The sequence below is a fragment of the Symphalangus syndactylus genome, chromosome 5, assembly GCF_028878055.3.
Source record: "Symphalangus syndactylus isolate Jambi chromosome 5, NHGRI_mSymSyn1-v2.1_pri, whole genome shotgun sequence".
Taxonomy (NCBI): domain Eukaryota; kingdom Metazoa; phylum Chordata; class Mammalia; order Primates; family Hylobatidae; genus Symphalangus; species Symphalangus syndactylus.
The window spans coordinates 36,158,028-36,165,303 of NC_072427.2; the positions used below are offsets into that span (position 1 = coordinate 36,158,028).

The 7,276-nt window shown below is 48.5% G+C and overlaps 1 pseudogene; it reads left to right on the forward strand.

The window, feature by feature from the left end:
• The first annotated feature begins 438 nt into the window (after positions 1-438).
• Positions 439-7,033, forward strand: LOC129481552 (gem-associated protein 8-like; annotated as a pseudogene).
• The last annotated feature ends 243 nt before the right edge of the window (positions 7,034-7,276 follow it).

Below are 7,276 nucleotides of genomic sequence, written 5' to 3' on the forward strand. Positions count from 1 at the left end.
AACATGTGATTGGCCTCTCTGAACCTCAGGTTTTCCATCTTTAAAATGAGGATAGTAATACCTGCTTCAGCTGGGTGCGGTGGCTCACCCTTCGGCTGGCCTGTAATCCCAGCACTTTGGGAGTCGAGGTGGGTGGATCATGAGGTAAGGCGTTCAATACCAGCCTGGCCAACATAGTGAAACGCCGACTCTACTAAAAATACAAAAAATTAGCTGGATGTGGTGGTGGGCCCCTGTAATCCCACCTACTCAGGAGGCTGAGACAGGAGAATCACTTGAACCTGGGAGGTGGAGGTTGCGGTGAGCCGGGATCGCACCACTGCACTCCAGCCTGGGCGACAGTGTGAGACTCCATCTCAAAAAAATAAATAAATAAAAATAAAAGTAACACCTGCTTCAGAGAGTGTTAGGAAGCCCTGATGAAATAAAGTTCCTAAGATGCTAGAGCTGGTGATGCTTAGTGTGCCCCAGCCAGCAACGGTAATGGAAACTTACATCAGATGGTAGCATCTGAGAAGTTGGTAGGGGAGATGAGGGAGCCAGGAAAGGATCGGCCAGACTCAGAGGCGGTAAACCAGTTGTGGGCACCCAGTGAGGAGTAACTAAAGGTCTAGATGACTGTGTCTACTCAGGCTCCATCTGAGGGCAGATGTGATTTTGGGAGGGGAATCTCACAGCAATGGCAGGTTCCAGGACAGGGTCTGTGCATGCTTGTTATGCTCCATTCAAGACAGTAGCCCCAGGGAAGCCAGGTCCTGCTCCACCCAAAGAGAGGGGACAGATAAGGGACAGGCACAGGACGCTCCAGCAGCATCAGACTTGGGCAAGGCAGAACCACTGGGGAACCCAGGTTGTCTCTTGGATTTTTTCCTGGCCCGTCTCACCAACTGGAAGGCTCATCAGCTCTGCAACAAACCTGGGATGCTTGTTTTGGAGTTGATTCTCTGTAGGTGAATTGGATCTGGGTTAAGCCAAGCAATTCTTGGACAAGTTGGCTCCTAAGATGGGATTGCATAAAGCGCCATGGCAAGGAGTCCGTTTTCTGTGTTGTGACAGAATTCCACCCAGAATCCGCTGAAAGTTCATCTAGGGAGGTTGCTTTTGCAAGACTCAGCAAGGCGGTTGCTCCATCCCAGCCATTGGCACATTCCTCATGACTGCTTGGTTCCTTGTGTCAACACAACACATTTCATGTTTATAAGTCTGTTTTGTTCCATGGCTTGTAGGAGTCTCACATCAGCATGCATCAGCTCTCTGGGTGGCCACTTGACCCAACACAAAGAACTCAAGCTTTGAAATCCCTCAGCCCTGGAATCACACCCACCTTCACCATCAGTTCCACTCAGTAGTCCAAAAATTCTAAGCCCCACCTTTGTATGCATTTTAACAGCTCTGAAATCGGAATGTGTCTTGCAATCAGTGACACCTTGCTGTTATAATTGGCAGCTTTTTATTTTTTTTCTTTTTTTGAGATGGCATCTCTATCTGTCGCTCAGGCTGGAGTGCAGTGGCGTAATCTTGGCTCACTGCAAGCTCCGTCTCCCAGATTCACGCCATTCTCCTAGCTCAGCCTCCCGAGTAGCTGGGATTACAGGCGCCCGCCACCACACCCGGCTAATTTTTTGCAATTTTAGTAGAGACGGGGTTTCACCGTGTTAGCCAGGATGGTCTCAATCTCCTCACCTCGTGATCTGACCACCTTGGCCTCCCAAAGTGCTGGGATTAGAGGCGTGAGCCACCGCGCCCGGCCCCTTTTTTCTATTTTTGTTGTTTGTAAAATAATTGTGTGTCTTACAATCTACTGAGTCTTAGAGTTGATGAATTAATTATGTGTCTGAGCTTTGGCAGGTTTCTTATGTTGAAGCTGTTTCCACATCTGTAAACCAAGGCTGACTGCACTTCCTCAGCAGGGCTGTCATGGAGACGAAATAAGATCTGACTGGAAGTGGAAAGTACTCGAATGTGGTAGACACTGGATGCATGAAAGCTGCCACCACTGTCAGTAGGGCAGCAAAGGTAACGTCATTTTACAGATGAGGAGACTGAGCCCCAAGGGTAGGCTTGACTGAAGTCCCTCAGACACAGGCAGAGATTTAAGATTTTCAAAAGACTCTCATCTGCATCATCTCCTCCAGTGTTTACGATCACCAAACCAGGAACAAGCGTGACTCATTGAGGCTGCAACCGGGGAGGCCTAGCCTCAGAAGGGACAGGGGCTGCTCCTGGGCACTCAGTGGCTGCTGGGCTTGGGCCCAGAGGCAACCAGTAGTGCCAGCCCTATTTTATGGGAAATCACTGCCAACATGCTGCCGATCATTTTAACTTTGACCTAGGATGTGGGTAAGGAAAATCAAAGTAAAATGGTGTTTGATAATAATTCCAGGAGACAGGTGCTTGCAACCTTTCTAAAGAAAATATTGTGGACTAGTTTTAACTCTATGTGTAAACTACAGTTTATATTATATCAGAATGAATGTCACAGGCCACACATTCAGATTTTTTTTTAAAAAAAGAAAAATCTAATTTCTCCCTTGATCCTCTATTCCACTTTTATCAGGACCGCCATTCAAGTCGATTCAAGGCTTTCCCCTTCTCGCCTTCTCCCAGAGGGTGCATTCAGTTGAGGTGGGGAAAACATCACAGAGAGCCGGGGGAGCATGCCTGGCTCTCTGCCGTCACCTGTCCATCCTGGCCGCCACTGGACTGGCCATTGCCCAGCTGGTCCTTGGCGGCGGCCACCCCTTGTGGACTGGTGGGGAGTCCTCATTCCTGCCCTTGGTCCACACCTGCATCTGCTCTCACATCCCACCGCCCCAGGCTCAAGGCCCTCCATGTTTTCTGGCTGTCGGGACCGTCAGATATACTCAGAAACATTCTGTTGTTCGCTACACAACACTGGGGGGATGAGGGCTTGTGACGCAGCCTGGACCCCCTGGAGGTTGCTTCCTGCCTATCTATTGGTCCCTCACGACGCTGAATGCTGGGACTTCTCTATGGAGTTTCCAGCCTCCCCACGGGGTGGGGGCACCTATCTCTCTTCTCTCTGATCCCCTAAACTATTGGAGATTCTATCGTCCCCTCAACTTCAGAGTTTGAGAACATGGAACGTGTAGGTAGGACCATTCCCAGAGATTCATGCCAGCATTTAACTCTCTTTCCTTCTAAGGACTTTTTTTTTTTTTCTTTGCTCAGGGAGTCATTAATGTAGACTGGGTAGGTGGGAAAAGTAGCTTAACAAACCATACACCAGTCCTCCTGAGTTCTGTGTGTCAGGACATGGATTCTCGAAAGGCAAGATTTTGAGACTCTCAAACTATTGTCTCTGCCATGGGTTTCGAAAGCTGCATATTTGTTTCTCTCTTGCTCTGCATTTCTGCTGTAGTTACTCTACCATAAGGCCAATGAGTGAAGAATGGAAGGAGGGTAGGAATCCCCAAGGAGAGCAGTAGATGCGAATGTTTCAAATAGTTCATATCCTTCTATCACGGAAGCAGGAACTCTGCAAGGTCCATGTTGCTGATTAAATCAAGATTTTAAACACTTATGTAAAAGAGTACCCTTGGCTGCATGATCTGAACTGCAAGACAGGAGATGGGCTTTGTAACCTCACTCTGCCCCCAACCAAACGGGGGCTTCCTTCCTGTGTGAGTCGTTGGGAGAGACGGGCTCCAGGCTTCAGCTGCAGAAGCCACAAAAGCCTCCCACCTGTTCTCCCAGACCCTAACAGCCAGGGAGGGGAATGCAGTCTGTGCTCAGCCAATCACCTGTACCCACGGGAAAGAACACAGAGAGCCATGGGTCCATTTCTGATGCATCATGGGCCCTAGCTGAAGTGGGTTAATCAGATTTCGTGGCACGATCTGGCTATGCTCTCAGCAGCCCACTTTCCCTTGGCTTCTGCTTGTTTTCTGGACCTGTTTCTCCAGTCTTCCAGTGGGTTCAGTGGCCTTCCTCATATCCTTCCATCAAATCTCATTCTCCCTAGGTATCCAACGTTGGCATCTATGTGGTGCAGCCAAGAGCTCTGACTGGTAATCATGAGTAACTCAGTTCTTCTCTACGGACCTTGATGTCCCTCTCTATGAAAGGAGGTGTTTAAGCCAGGTGAACTCCAGGATCTTACAATCTACCTTATGCTTTAAGTGCTTTGGGGCTGAAATGCATAGCCCAGTTGGTCAGTTCACCCATCCATGCCCGACGCTCCACCATTCTCTAGGTGGCCCCTATCTACATTTCAGGGACTAGTCACCCTCTGCACAGTCAGCGTCACACCCCATTCCATCCAGTATGGGAATGATCCACCCACAATGAGTTCCACAATCATTCAATCAACCAGGCTCCTTTATTACAGGACTTCTCAGAGCCTTTGATATGCTAATGTACTTTGTGATCCTCTAAGAGAGGACTATAATACACATAAATCATTTCCCAAATAAATTTCATTGTACACGTGTTGCCTCACTGCCTCTTTCAAGAACTGGAACATAATGGAACACTGCTGTAGAAAAAAGATACCAAATGTCACATGAGGAAAGACAACAGCTGGCATGACTCCAAAACATACACACACGCAAACTTGCATATGCAGGAATTTAAGTGCATATGAAGGAATTTCAGTCCAGCCTGACTGCATTATAACTTTTTTTTTTGTTTTATTTTTGTTGTTGTTGTTGTTGTTTTTTGCCACCATTTAGCTACCTGGATGCACAGGGATAACCAGTGTTAAGTGCCTTCACCTGGGGTTCTATGCCCAGGGCAACAGTCTGTGGTGACTCAGGGTTTGGTGTTTCCACACTCCACAGTGGATGCTCTGTGCTCTGTGCCACTCAAGATGAAGCAAGTGCCACAACACCTGTGCTCCCTGAGCCCTGGATGAGCAGCTGTGATGTGTGCAGTGTGCAATCCCCTGCCCCACCGAATTCCTGGTGGAGGACAACAAATAAGCCAAGTGTGACAACAAGCATGACACGCTAGTGTCCCTGCCCAGTGCGGCCTGAGTGCCCACTGTCCAGCCTCTCAGGCAGCCCTGGCTTGGCCTCTAGGGAGAGTTTGGAAGCTTCCCTGACACTACCCCTGGGTCCCAGAAAGCCTCAAACGTACCATAGCCCCTGTTCTGTTCTCCCATAGACCTGCCATTCAGGAACATGTCAAAACATTTTGAAACCATTTCTGTCCTCAAGTTGTACCCTGTCTGGAGAGAACAGCTTCCCCAAGTTTGCATCTTATTGCATCAAGGATTTCCTTGAGAAGGTCTAAGGGGAACTCCTCAGATCTCTATCACAGGGCTGGCTGGAGATGCTGGCACCCAGATCCCTCCAGGAGTGCTTGGCTGTGACTCCATGGACTCCATGGGGACATGAGCATGGTCCCCTTTAACCTCTTTGCCTTCCAAACTATAAATATTAAGGAATATGTCTTCCTTATCATATTTGGTCTTTTTCTTTTGCTGATCATACTTGTATCAGTGAGGACTCATTCTACTTCAGTTAACTTATAATCTGACCCAAATGTGTTTAAACATAAAAGAAAATTTATTAGTTCCTATTACTAAAAGATCAAAGGGTAGGGCCAGCTTCAGGCAAGGCTGGATCAGGAGCTCTGTGCTGTCTCCAATATATGACCTCTTTCCAGTTCTCAGCTTTATTCTCAAACTCAAGGTAACATCCAAGGCTCATTTCATAAGCCTGAGGGTTCAAGTCTAGCAGGGAGACTTCAGCCTGCTTTCCACAAAAGTCCTGAACTTCATTCTGCTTGTACCAGCCTCTGGTAACATGCCCACCCCTGAACTAATTGCTGTTGGCCTGGGAAATGAGAAGCGATGATTGGCTTAGGTCAGGGTCATGTGCTCTACCTCAAGAACCCCAACCCAAGCCACCTGGGCTAAGAGAGGGCTTGACCCTAAGTCCAATCAGGAGCTGTTCTTAGACGATGAATAAATGAATGTGAGGGAGGGGTAAGCAATAAGTGTGTGCTAACTGCTAATTCATGAGACATCTAGCTCAAAACAATGAGTGACCAGGGAGTCTTTAAAACTTCTCACTAAGGAAGGAAAACTAGGCCCTTGCTCGGCCACTGCTCAGGAGCTGCAAGCTGAGAGCCCATGAGTTTCGGCACCCACTTGGACTTTCACAATCAGAGACAGCAGCGGTGAAGGCATGAACGTTGAAAGCTACCATGCCTTGGTATTCTCATCCGGTATATGCAAGATACTGGCAACATTATCATCAAGGAATGGCTTTGATGCAAAGCCACCACAATGCCTACAGGAAGGCCGGGGAGTCCTGTTTCAGTCTTCCGTGGTACTTCCCTCCTGCACTTCTTCCCCAAAGCTGTTACGATAACCAGGCTGCATATCCTTAGTCCTTCTGTGGCCATCATGTGACCTGGCAGGACTCCTCATGCAGTTCTTTACATTTCAGAGAGTCTGGGCAGCAGCCACATGACAGCAGTAGAATCCAGGCATCCACAAGAGAAGACCAAGCTTTGTCCAAAGAGGAAGAGATGGAGATCGAGTTAGATGCAGAGGTAGAATGTGACCTGAGCAATATGGAAATCACCAAAGAGCTCCGCCAGTACTCTGCAGAGACCAAGATGCACAGAGAAGGACGGTGGTGACAGCAGCTGGATGCAGAGAGCCTGGACGGCTACATGAACGCTGACCACGACCTGTACTGCAACACCCGCTGGTTGGTAGAGGCCCCAACTGAGAGGCCTAGTGAGCAGCGTCCCAGGCCAAGATGGAGCGTTTGTATGGAGACAGCGCCCCCGAGATCCAGGCCATGGAGGCTGTGGTGCAGCTGAGCTTTGACAAGCACTGTGACTAAAAGCAGCCCAAGTACTGGCCAGTCATCCCCCTGAAGTTCTGAGCTCGGGGCACAGGGCACCCAGCCTCTCCCTCTTCCTTTTGGGTACACGTTCTTCATCTCTCCTTCTGTACTTTCTCAGGGAAAGGGGACTTTGTACTGAGGTACAGGCATGTTCACCACAGTCCCAGTGGGCCTGTCACAGAGTGGATGTACTATGCCAGCCACTTGGAGGTTGGCAGACATGTTCTGTTGTTGACATGTCAAATTTTCTCCTGACATAAAATGATGATTTTGTATATATTATACCAGTGTTTTTTATGTTGTCGGAAACAGTTCATTAAAGTTCTTGACTAGAAAAAAAAAACTTCTCACAAGGATGTCAGGAATGTAGACAAAGGGGCAAATACCCAGCAATCTCACCTGCCTACCTCCATCAGAAACCCTCCATCAGAGGCCTACTTGGAAAAGAC